The sequence below is a fragment of the Vombatus ursinus genome, unplaced genomic scaffold (genome assembly GCF_900497805.2).
Source record: "Vombatus ursinus unplaced genomic scaffold, bare-nosed wombat genome assembly UNPS02014778.1, whole genome shotgun sequence".
NCBI lineage: Eukaryota > Metazoa > Chordata > Mammalia > Diprotodontia > Vombatidae > Vombatus > Vombatus ursinus.
The window spans coordinates 46,818,031-46,831,302 of NW_020954556.1; the positions used below are offsets into that span (position 1 = coordinate 46,818,031).

A 13,272-nucleotide genomic window follows, 5' to 3' on the forward strand; every position below is an offset into this window, starting at 1 on the left:
CTCATGACCCCATCTAGGGTTTTCCTGGCAAAGACACTGGAGTGGTTTGCCATTTCCTTCTCCAGCTCACTTTACGGATGAGGAAACTGAGGCAAACGGGGTTCAGTGACTTGCCCAGGGTCACACAGCTTGTGTCTGAGACCGGATCTGAACTCAGGAAGATGAATCCTCCAGACTTCAGCTGTGGCACAGTACCACAGTGGATAGAGTAGATAGGCCTGTAGCTGCCCAAATATATCTTGCGTGCACCTGGTTATTGACACACCGTCTCCTCCACTAGAATGTGAGCTTCCTGAGAGCAGGGACTGTTTTTGCCTTTCTTTGCACAGTCCCTTGCATATAATAAGCACCTTATTGACTGACTGGCTTAATCCATCTGAGTATTTCGCCATCTGCAAAGTGAGGTGGTTGGATGAGCTCCCTCCCAGCTCGCATTATGAATGTATAAGTTTGATTTTGTACAGCAGTTATGTGGATGGATGCCACATCTTTCCTTCCAGACTGTCAGCTCTCCAAGGGCACGGAGTGCATTGTCATCTACCTTTGTATCTCTCCCACTGACCTATACACATTAAGCAAATTATAAATGCTAAAATGAACTTAACGGAGAGAATAAAAATCCTTCTTGGAGGTCAGTTGGTTGATGACCCATGCTGCAAGCCCCCCTCCCAAGCCCAAATCCTTGTGGGCCCCCATGGTCCACCACTCGGCCGCAGGGGGAGACAGAATTGTTTCAGCATCATTCACTCTTCACGAGGCTCAGCTGGCTGATACCCAGCATGTTTTGTGGTCTCCTACGTTATTTCAAATTGATTGTCCTGTGGGTTGTTCCACTCTAGTCCCAGGCCCATTAGTTTAAGAAGGCCAGTCTGTGATTACCAGCACCATCTTCCACACTTTCCTCTCTGCGTCCTCAGAAACAAGCACTACTGCTGGACTAGCAATACTGCAAGACTCCCCAAGTCTCCAGGTTAGGCCATCCGGGCCCTGCTGATTCAAATGTATCTCATTTGTGCCACCGTTTTAAAGTTATCCTCATTTTGTTTCCTATGCTACCTAGGCCTGAACCTAGTACAGTGTCTGGTCCACAGTAGGTGCTTAATAAATCCTTGCTGATCTTTTTGTGGTGGCCAAGAATTGGAAATGGAGAGAATGCTCATCAGTCGGGGAATGGCTGAACTAGTTGTGGTAAATGAATGTAATGGAATACTATTGTATTGTACTATTGTGCTATAAGAAATGATTAGCAGGCAGATTTCAGAAAAACCTTGACTTACATGAACTGATGCTGAGCAGAATCAGAAGAATATTGTACACAGTAACAGCAACACTGTGAGAGAATCAGCTTTGATAGACTTAGGTCTTCTCAGCAATACAATGATCCAGGACAATTCCAAAAGACTCATGATAGAAAATGCTATCCACATCCAGAGAAAGAACTGTGGAGTCTGAATGCAGATGGAAACATACTTTCACTTTTTTTTGTTTGTTTTTGTGGCTTTTCCCTTTTGTTCCGTTTCTTCTTTTACAACATGACTAATGTTGAAATATGTTTACATGATTGCCCAAGTATAACCTATATCAGATTGCTTGCTGCCTTGGGGAGGGAAGATGGGAGGGAGAAAAAATTTGGAACTCAAAATCTTATTAAAAATGAATGTTGAAAACTATCTTTACATGTAATTGGAAAAAAATAAAATGCTATTTACAGAAAAAAATAAAAACTAAAATTTGGTTTAAGTATGTGGTCATAGGCTATATCTAGGTCAGTATTAAGTAAAAATACTGTATGAAAAAGAAATAAAAAACTTTTGCTTATTAACTTAAAAAAAATTCTTGCTGATTGTCTGATCCTAACATTACAAGTGACACACATTCTGTGACATCAGAATTTAACTTCTCCACAGATGACTAAGGAGGGGAGGGGGAGGGGGAGAAGCAGTAAACGTTCTTGTCTTACAAAAGTCCCATGTTACCTATTTTCTTTCCCTGCTTGCTGGAGAAGGGGATGGGACAAAAGCAACAGCAGTCAATCAATAACCATGCATTAAGTGCCTATTATGAGTCAGGAGCTGGGTTAGATGCTGAGGCTTCAAAGACAAAAATGAAATCATCCCTACCCTCAAGGAGCTTACTCTGAAATGGGGAAAATATTTAAATTTAAATATTAAATTAAAGCAATTTAAATATTAAATAAAATAAAGTAAATACAAGGTAATTTTTTAAGGGGAAGCACTAGCAGCTTGGGGGCTCTGGAAAAGCCTCATAGAAAAGCTGATGTCTGGAAGGAAGTGAGGGAGTCTAAGCAATGGAAGTGGGCAGTGAAGTTTATTTCAGGAATGGGCATGGCTGGAGATGGAATGTGCTGAGGGAGGAATAGAAAGAAAGTGGCTTTGGCCAGAATGCTGTCCCCAGAATCAAGTGGGGAGATGTGTAATACCGCAGGCAGGAGCCAGGTTGTAAAGGGCATGAATGCCAAACACAGAAACTTGTAAGTGATCCTTATTAAGCAGGGAAGTGATGGAGTCTAACTTGTGCTTTAGGATAACCCACTTCCATGGAATACATCTTTCTTGGTCCTCTGCTTTAAACCCTCCTGTAAGGCTCTTGTCTCAGAACTCCTGCCTCAGTATTTCTTTGGGCACATCAGATTTTCCCCTGAATGTCCTTTTACCATTTGCTTTTTGGGTGTCCAGAGGCCTGACTTTGGGGAGCGAGTCCTGCCTCCACAAAGCCAAGAGTGTGTTAAAAGGCCTGGAAAACTCTGCTTACAAAGCATCCAGCTCCCCGCCCCCTCCCTCCTTTATCTCAGACTTCCCTCCTATGGGTTGTTCCTGATCTGGGCCACAGGCCCAGAAATACACTCTTCTGAAGGTGCATTTTCTTTTTTCTCCCCAAGTCGCTTTTTTTTATACCCAGCAAATAATAAGCCCAAAGCAACACTGTATCCTCTGTATCTTTCAGTCAACTGTGTGGCCATAAATATGTAGTCTACTGGAGATTATGGTTTGTGAAGGCCCAATCCTTTATCAAATCTTCATCAAGGATGCCTTCAATATGCTTGAAGATTATTATTATAAAAATTGGGCAGGGATAGAAAAGAAGGCAAATAAGTCTCCTAGTTAGTGATATTTTCTTGGTTGCCTTTTTTTGGGGGGGGGGAGGGGGTTGTTTTTGGCAAGGCAATTGAGGGTAAGTTACTTGCCCAGGATCACACAGCTTACAGTAAGTTTCAAGTGTCTGGTCTGAGATTGGACCTGTAGTCAGGTCCTCCTGACTACAGGACCAGTACTCTATCTACTGCACCACCTAGCTTCTCCTCCCCCCTTTTTAAATATTCATTGAGGAAAGGAAGATAGCATGGGAGAGGTTATGAAAGTTTTAAAATCTAAACAGGAGTTTATGTATATGCACATATATATAATGATATAAGTTTATACATGATCTAGGCAATAGGGAGTCATAGGAGTTGACTGAGTAGGGGAAGGAATCTTTGCTTAAGGGAAATAACTTTGGCATCAGTGTGTGGGATGGATTGGAACAGGGAGCGATCCGAGGCAGGGAGGCCAATTAGAAGGCCACAGCCATAGTCCAGGTGACAGATGAGGAGCTAAGGTGGTAGCTGTGTGAGAGAAAGGGTCAGGCAAGAGATCTTATGGAGGGAGAAATGGCAACTGATGAGATATGAGGGTTAAAGGAGAGCAAGGTGCCAAGGCCAATGCCAGGATTATGACCTTGAGCCATTGGAGCAATGCTGGTGCCTCTGATAGAAGGGATAGGGAGGTTTGGAAGGGGGGGGTCTGGGGGAAAGATAAGTGCTTCCATTTCAAACATGGCAAGTTTTCATAAAAGCGGTGAGGATGATGTCATCAGGTAGGTCTGTTGTTTAACAATTTCAGTTGTATCTGATTCTGTGACCCTATTTGGGGTTTTCTTGGCAAAGACACTGGAGTGGTTTGCCATTTCCTTCTCCAGCTCATTTTACAGATGAGAAACTGAGGCAAACAGGGTGAAGTAACACGCCCAGGTTCACACACTAGTAAGTATCTGAGACTGGATTTGAACTCACAAAGATGAGTCTTCCTGATTCCAGGCCTAACACTCCATCCACTGTCCCTCAGAGAGGTCCACCAATCAGTAAACATTTATTAAGCACCAACTATCTGCCAATCACTATGTTAAGCACTAGGGATACAAAAGGAGGCAAAAGACAGTCCTTGCCCTCAAGGAGCTTACAATCTAATGGAGGAAACATCATGAGAATATATATAAAACAAGCTATACACATTCATTAAGAGGTACTGGGGAAAGCTTCTAGTAAAAGAAGGGATTTCAACTGGGATTCAAGGAAATTAAGTAGTTGGAGGAGAGGACAGAGAGCACTCCAGGCATGGGAGAATGCCTGATCCACAAAATAGTCTTGTTTGTGGAGCAGTCAGGAGGCCAGTGTCACTGGATCCAAATATGTGTCAGGGAATAAGGTATAAGAAGACTGGAAAGGTGACAGGGGGCTAGGTTATGAAGGGCCTTGATGAGGAGAAAAGGAGGCGGATCAGTTATGGAAGGAGAGTGATGGAGAACCAGTGGTTAGCTACCAGATGTACTCCACTGGCACCCGACATCATGAAATCTAGAGGAAGATCCCCAAGCATTTGGGCTATACCTCCTGTGAAGGCTCTATGGGGACATGGACAAGAATCACATAGGATGAGAAGGTGTGGACACATTGTGACCAGCACATTGGGAGACAGTCTCTATAGCGACCAGATCACAGGCCCACTGACAGAATCCCAGGGCAGGCAGGTGGGATAGGAGGACCTTCCTAATGGCCATAAACTAGCTGAACTGGGGCTAACACTGGTACCCACCTCTCATCAGCGCACAAAGAACCCATTTTCCTGGCCCTGCCTAACCTCTGAAGACCAAGCAAAGTTCATCAAAATCCTGAATCAAACAGTTCTCTGTCAAAGACCTCCTAAATCTAAGTCACTGTGCCAGGTGCTAGAATGGGGGAATCATGTAAAACAGGGAGGCCCAGTCTAGGAGGGATACAACATGCTATTCACTTGATGGACTTTCATATCCACTTCCCTTCCAATCTAGCTGCTCCCTCCCCCAACAAGACATTAGAGACAATTCACCCATCTTTTTCCCTCCTTAAAAGTGCTATATATAAAGGATATTGTTCTTGGGAGCCAGGAAGCCCGAGTTCTAATACTGACTCCAAATAGTTTTCCCTTCTCGAGGCCTCAGCTGCTTCACCTGCAAGCTATTAACCTAGAAACTAAAAAGGTTTTTAATTTTTTTGGGGGGGTCACAGATCTCTTTGGCAATCTGGTCAAGTCTTGGACCCTTTCTCAAAACAAAAGTTTTAAATGCATAAAATAAAATACATAGGATTGCAAAGGAAACCAATATATTGAAATATAGTTATCAAGATATTGGTGGGGGGGGAGTGCATAGACCTCAGGGTTATGGGAAACTTTGAATGAGAAGATCTCTAAGGTCCCTTCCAGTTTCAATACCCTATGAGTTAATGACTCTTTAGATCCATATTTTCTAAAATTAAAGTTTATCTTATATATCCACATATATATGTGTGTACATTTATATACATAATTATATATATTAATATACTTATAACATGAAAAATTATTTTAAGAAGATTTTTCCCTTCTTCCCTTTAAGGTAAACAGAGATCTATCTCCTGGGGAACCCAACACCAGACCTGGGAGTCATTGGTGTACAGTGACTCCCGGAAAGCCCCACCCCATGCACCTGCTCACTCCCTCTCTGGTTTCAGTGTCAGGTCAGGAAGCTTAAGCACCAGTCCAAACCCTCTCCCCAAGCCAGGAAGAGGGGGAGACAGAAGCCACCAGCTAATCCACCAGCGCCCATGGCCTCTGGTCAGCCTGATTCTTCCCCTCTGCCTCTCTCCCCCTTGCCCCCTAATCTCCCCGTGCTCTCCCCGTGATGCTAGTCACCAGCCTGTGACCTTGGGTGTTCCCCCTCCCCCTCTCTCTCACCCCGAGATAGGAGGATGATCCAGCCAAGTCTACCCTCTGACACTGGCATTTTTTGGTATGTGCATGAACCCGAAACCTGGGCACACAGACAAGGAAGTAGAGGACAGCAGGTGCTTCGCTTCTGGGCTCATGGCCATCCAGCTGGATTTCACTCGGCCCAACTCATTTTTCAAATGTGCCTACTTCAGTCTCCCTCCATCCCCCAAACTAGAGCCAAATCAGCAACCACCAATTCAAGCCTCAGAAGCTGGTGTTTAGGGCCAACACGGAGACTTGGCTCCCAACCACTGGCCCTGGTCAAGTCTGAGTGGGCTCAGGCAGGGCAGAATGGGTACAGGGGGAGGTGCTGAAGTGCCCTCTGAACCTGCCCCAGCACCTGCCTTCCCCCTTCTCCCTCCCAGCCTGGTTCAGATCCCTCCTCTTATCAGTCCCTAAGGACAGTGTGTTCCTGGCTGATGGCCCCCTCTATCCCTTCTTCCTCGGCCTTTATAGAGAACAAGCTAACCTGACCCCGTGCCCCACCCCTTACCCACAATCTGACTGCCACACCAAAGTCCTGGCCAACTCTGAGGAACTCATTAGTCCACAGACAGTTAATACAACAAAAATTTATTAAATGCTTACTATGTGCCAAGCACTGGGGATACAAAGAAAGAAAAAAAAAATTACCTGACCTCAAGGAGTTTTCCCATTTTAATGGTGGATAGAACATGTAGACAACCACGTACATCAAAGACCCATACAGGGTCAATCAGTCAGCAAGCATTTATTAATTGCCTGTTCTATGCCAGGCCCTCCTGTACTAAGTGTTTGGGGTACAAAAAAGGGTAAAAGATAGTCAGTCCCTGCTCTCAAGGAGCTAACCATCTAATGGGGGGAGAGACAGCTAGAGAAGGGGAAAGGACCAAGCATTTCTTAAACACCTACTCTGTGCCAGGAATTGTGCAAAGTAAGTGCTTTACAAATATCACATTTCATCCTCACAACAACCCTGGGAGGTACATGCTATTGTTATTCCTATTTTACATCTGAGGAAACTGAGGCAGACAGCGGTCAAGTGATTTGCTCATGGTCACAGAGCAGGCCAGGTTTTAACTCAGATCTTTCTGACTGACTACAGGCCCAGCACTCTATCCAATGTGCCACCAGCTGCTTCACCATATACATACAAAGTAGCAGTTCTCACTTTCTCCACCTTCTGAAGAATAAAATAATGATTTAGGGCTATTACAGACTCTATCAGTTATTGTCAGAGAGAAAAAGCCCCATCCTCCACCACCAACTACTGTATCACACCAACTCTACACAGGGTAATTTGGAAATAATCAACAGAGGGAAGGCACTGGAATTCAGAGGGATTAGGAAAGGCTTCCTGTGGAAGGGGGCATTTTAGCCAGGGAAGTCGGAGGGAGAGATGAATGAGGAGGAAGAGCATTCCAGGCAAGGGGAAGATGCCCAGAGTTGGGAGAGGGAGCGTCTTGTGCCTGGACCAACAAGGAGGCCAGTGTCTTTGGACTTCAGAACATATGGGGTGGGGGAGGGATGGGGAGGGTCCAGCTTATGAAGGCCAAATAGAGGATTTGCATCTAATCCTGAAGGACATAAGGAGCCACCAACGAGGGGGGGAGCGACATGGCTAGACCCGTACTTGAGGGAGACCACTCTGACAACCAAGCAGAAATTGGAGGCAACCTCAGAAGGAAGGGACCAGGGGCTAGGGGACCAAGAGAGGCCTCCTGCAGAAAATGGGTCGGGAGCTGAGTACTGAGAGGCCAGGGAAGCTAGGAGTTGGAGTAGGGGAAGGAGAGTATTCTGGGTATGGCACGGATTCAGGAGATGGAGCGTCTTGTGTACCCATGCAGCTGGACTCGAGGCTGTGTGGCATCAGAAATAAAGCATAAGAAGTGGCTTATGTTGTGAAGAGCTTCAAACGGTAGGTCATACTTGACCCTGGAGGTAAAAGGGAGGTCAGAAGCCACAGAAATCTACCCAGGCTCCTCAATCCCCAAAACGGCCTCGGCACAGTGTAAAGAAAGGCTGCATTCAAGAGTCAGGAGAGAAGTTGAAACTCCACCTCAAACTGGCTGGGGGCCCATCATTTATCCTCTCCTGGCCTCAGTTTCCTCATCTCTAAAAACGAGGATAATAAGAGCTCCAGTACCTTCTTGAACAAGATCACTGTATCAGATGCAATGCACAAAACTTCTCTGCCAACCTTAAAGCCCCACACTCCTGTCAATCATTATCAGCATTACCACCATCACTATTCAAGTCTTCCTTGAACTCCTGCTAGGGGCAAAGAACTGTTAGGGATTGTGGGGGAATCCACACAAGTACAAGATGTGGCTCTGATCCTCAAGGCACTGACACCTCTTCTTCCTTCCCCCCCCCCCCCCCCCCCAGGCAACACATATAGACATAACTACTATGGCAAGGCAGCGCTGAAATGCCTAGGCATGAATGCTCTCACTTCCACAGGGCTTTAAGGTTTACAAGGCACACAAAAACTCTGTGAGGTGGGTTGTACGATCGCATTTTACATGTAAGAAAACTGAGATTTAGAGGGGTAAGTGACTTAGAACAACTAGTTAGTGGCAAAGACAGGACTTTAATTTGGTTTCCTAACTCCCAGGGCAATCTTTTTCCTACTACAACATTCTCTTACTTAAAAAAAAAAAAAAAAAACCAAACCAGCCACTAACCTGACTGCCATTTGGATGTGTAGGCTGTCATGTGCTGAGGCTGCCAAAGTTAGGGAAAGTTAATGCGTGGGGGCTTCAGGGGCCCATGTACCCCTGACTTCAGGAGATACTTGGCCTTCACCTCTGTTTGCTGCAAGGCCTCTGTGGAATCACCTCTTGAACTCAAGTGTGAAGCTTAGCTCAGGCTAAGCACTTCATCTCTTTATTCTGGTTAAAAAGTCCATTTAGTTAAGTTTTCTTCTGGATCCTCTATTTATGTTGTCATTGATTATTTCTTACCGATTATTTCTCATCTGATTTCCATTTGGAGCGATTCGATCCTAATTTTATTACCATGTAATCTGAATACACATAATGACTATAATTACGACATGGAGGCAAACAGCTCTCCCATTGCAGGAAGACCTAAATTTAGGGCTTCCTGACAACAGCAGCCTTGAGTTCGTAGGGCTGATTGTGTGACTAAAGGCTGCCATCCTTTGAAACCAAAGATGGTGCTCCTGCCCCAGCACCACAAGGTAGATGCGTATGTGCTAGGAGGGTTCTGGGATCTAACCCACATGTCAGACAGGAGTGGTATCAGCCCCACTCACAGCCTTATTCTCTGGACAAATGCCAGTACCTGTGGGGTAGCCCCTCTGCCTCATAACTCCTTTCTGGCTGCAGCTATTTGGGTCCTGAGTAGATCAGAGAAAATCTAATTTTACCAATTTTACTTAAGAGAAAACCTAATCCTTAGAGATCATCTAGTGTAGTCTTCCCTCCCTGAAAGAGATGAGGAAACCGAGGCCCAAGAAGACAAAATGACTGGCTAACCCAAGCACTCACACAGGTGGTTAGTAGAACAACCAGGACTAGAAGCCAGCTTTCTGGACTTTTGGTCCAGTATGATTTTGACACACCCCACCAAAATGGAAATGACTTAAAGTTCCCTTAATTTGACAGAAGCAACATGGTGCATCAGCTATAGGGCTGGATCTGAATTCAAGAAGACCCAGGTTCAAGACCTGCCTCTGACACATAGTGTCTAGTGTCACAGGCTAGAATGACCGGCTGGATGTAACAATAAGGATCACACCTGTATTTTTAAAATAATCCAATCCACAGGAATGACAGAACTAAAGCTAGACAAAAGTTTACATGAAAAAATCTGAGTGACAGTCCTCCTGAAAGGGGCCCTGAGCAGACTACCTCTAACTACAGATTACATTCAGCGTCTTCTTGTCATATTCTTAGGAAGGACACCGACAAAATGGAGCCATCCGGGAGCTGAACCAGGATGGGAGGCCTGGAGACCACAACAAACGAGAAATGCATGAAGGAAATGGAGGATCCAGCCAGGAGGAGAGAGAAGACTGGAAAAAACACAGCAACCTGTTTTCAAAGTGGCTGACAGACCCACGTAAAAGAGGAATTGACCTTGTGTTCCTTCCCTCAGAGGACAGAACTACAAGGAAAAAGGGCAGAAGCAGCAGAGAGACAGATTTCCTTCTGACACACAGAAAAACCTCCCAGTGACTGGAACTGCCCAAGGACCAAGTCCTGCTGGAGCCACCTCGGCAGAGGCCTTCAAGTGAAGGCTGAACAGCCTCTTCAGGATGAGTTCATCCCTCTGCGTACGTGATGGAGGTTCCCACTGAGGCTCTAAGAGCCTATGACTTTGAGGGCAGTAGAAAGATCTGAAGTCAGAAAACCAGGTTTGAAATCCCACATCTTTCACGTGCTACTTCTGTAACCATGAGCAAGTCACCTGAGCCCAATGAGGGTGTTAGACTAGGATAGGGGTTCTTGACCTGGGATCAACAGACCCCTTTCTCCTCCCCACCGAACTTGGATATGAAAAAAGTTACATCGAGTTCTATCAGCAGCTGATAGGTCCTTGAGGAACCCATTAGTGAGGCTAAATGGCCTGTTATGGTAACAGGAATTCTGTCAGCACCGTAGGCAGAAAATGCTCTCTGTTCCATGGACTGGTCCCCTGTTGTGCTGGAGCCTCAGGGGCAGCATGGCAGGATTGAGATACTTAAATTTCATTATTATTGTTGCTGCTGCTGCTTCTGCTCTTATGATTTGGAAACATAGGCTGTAAATGTTGAAATGACTCCTGCATAGCTCTGCTGAGGAGACCTCATATGCAGCTCCATCTTCATGGCCAGAATTTCCTCCCAAGTAATTTATCCATGGGAAAATCTGGCAGGAAAACCATCTGGATAAGGAAGGGCTAAGGGCCGTTGCTAAGAGAAAGCAGACAACAGTGAAGAGAGGATATTCATTAAAAATCCATTTGCTTGCTTGACCTCAAAGACAGCCTAGTGTCTCTCAGAAAGAAAAGCGGTGGTAGCCAGAGCAATAGTAGAGGGGAGCAGAATCCCCATTGCAATGAGGAAGCTGAGGAATGAAGGCTGGGTCTTCTGCAGAGCAGGGAGCTCCCCTGACACTGCCCTGCGTCAAAGACACAAATCACCCCCAGCCCCAACTCCAGCAGAGGGGACCCTCGGTCTCTGCGTGTGCCTCTAGAGTTACATCTTCCCCTAAACAAGTCAGCACCAACCTTAAGCTCATGACCTGCTCTGACTTACACTGGGCTGAGAAGCCCTCCTTGACCAGTTAGTAGCTGTAAGTCCCTGGCTAGACCACTCACCTTTTTTAAGCCTCAGTTTTCTTATCTGCAAACCAGGTATTAAGAGCATTTGTGTGTGTGTGTGTGTGGGGGGTTTGGCCTGCTGAGAGCCTCAAATGAGATGTCAACCCTAAGCCTTCTCTAAAGGTAAGTCATTGTGATGATGAGCCCTTACTCACAGAACTTAACATTTGCCAAGTGCTCTCACCTCTATTATTTCATTCCCCCATAAAGTCTGGGAGAGAGGCAAGAACAACAGAATGAACACCCTCCTGGGTCTCTATTAAGCAGTTCCTATGTGCCAAGCACTGTGGTAAGTGCTTGAGGATACAAATACAGTCTGTCTTAAAGTCTAACAGGGGAAGACGACACAGAGAAGGGAGTTGTGGACAAGGAGAGAGCTCTGGGTGAGGTGAGGAGGGCCATAGGGGAAAAGATGGACATTATCCTTTCAGGTGCAAGGGTAGACATAATCAGAACTAGAGAGCTGATGGGGTTGGGACTGGTCAGGATGGCAGGATGCCGTTGAAGGTACAGAGGCAGCCAAGTGGAGATGGTCAGGGGGTAGGAAATGAAATGAGCATATAGCTGAGGCCTGCCTGAAATAGTGAGTTGGGTGGGGGAGTCACCAATCAGGGGAGAAGCGGGGGGGGGGGGGGGGGGGGGGGGGGAGGGGGGGGGGGGGGGGGGGCCAGGGCGGACCCTCCAAGACATGGTCTCTGGGAATGAAGTGGATTGAAGCCTGGCTGGGATCTGCCTTAAACAGCATAGGCCAGGTAGGGGCAGCTCCCAGGCACAGGCAACAAAACGAGTCCACGAATGTCAGATGATTCTCCTGACTCTGGTTTCATTCTTTTTCCTAAACCAAGCTGCATCTCTCAGAGAATGAGGGGGTTATGAAATTCTCTCTTAGCTCTCAAAATACAATTATTGTTGCTGTTAATTTGAAAAGCAAATCTATCTATATGGTATTTCTTTTGGTGAGGGAAGGAGGGGAGGGGAAAACTAAAATGAAGGCAATAACCTTTTGTGATAAGCAAAAAAACCAGAAACGAAGTACACACCCATCAATGGGAAACAGCAGAACAAAACCAGCATGGCATGATGAATACAATGGGATGTCACTGCACCAAGGGGAGGGCAGGTGTGAGGAAATCTGGGAAATGACAAGACCAGGGTGAAGCGATGCACAGGAAGCAGAGAGTACGGCTAGGCATAGCTCCAAGCAGACGCAGTGATGACCTCTGGCTCTGGGGAACAGATGAGGAAACGCATCTCCCTCCTCAGTAGAGAGGTGGGGGTGGGTTGGGCTGGGGGGAGGCCTGTGGCAGCCATGGGAATAGAATAATGGGTTATTCACCATTAGACTCAGTTACTGTGTTGCTTAAGGGTTTGTTTGTGCGTGGCTTTTTTAAGCTTATATTTACTTAATATTTTTATTTATATCCTTTGTTTTTAATATCATTTTCCTCCTCCCTCTCCTATCCAATGAGCCATCCCTTGTTTAAAAAAGAAGGGAACAAGGCAGTTCAGCAATCTTATATTTTGATTATTTTTACTCAATTGTTTTTCTTTGTTTCAAGAGAGGGTTCTATAGAGGAAAGAGGCAATCCTGGAGAAGAACTGCAGTAGTTTTAAAAAAGCACCATTAGAATTTAATAATTCTATCCACAACCCCTCACCCCCCCAAAAAAAACCCCATTAAATAAAAGCAAAGTAATAACATAGTAATGTAAGTCCAGAAAGCTCAGGAATCCTTCCCCAGGACAGTGGCCATGCCTGCCTGCCTCCGGCATCCTTTTCTCCCTTTCCTCTACTCTGGTCATAGCCAGCCTCAGATGCTTCTTCTCCACAAGCTCCTAGGAAGGCTCCCCTGGATATGCCCTGAGGAATTCTGAGCCAAGGCTTCGCTCTCCTGACAGCA

The 13,272-nt window shown here is 45.8% G+C and overlaps 1 protein-coding gene across 1 annotated transcript in view; it reads right to left on the minus strand.

The window, feature by feature from the left end:
• Positions 1–13,272, minus strand: part of TTC7A (tetratricopeptide repeat domain 7A) — a 202,809-nt gene that overhangs the window by 96,218 nt on the left and 93,319 nt on the right. The gene's annotated exons all lie outside the window — the stretch shown is intronic.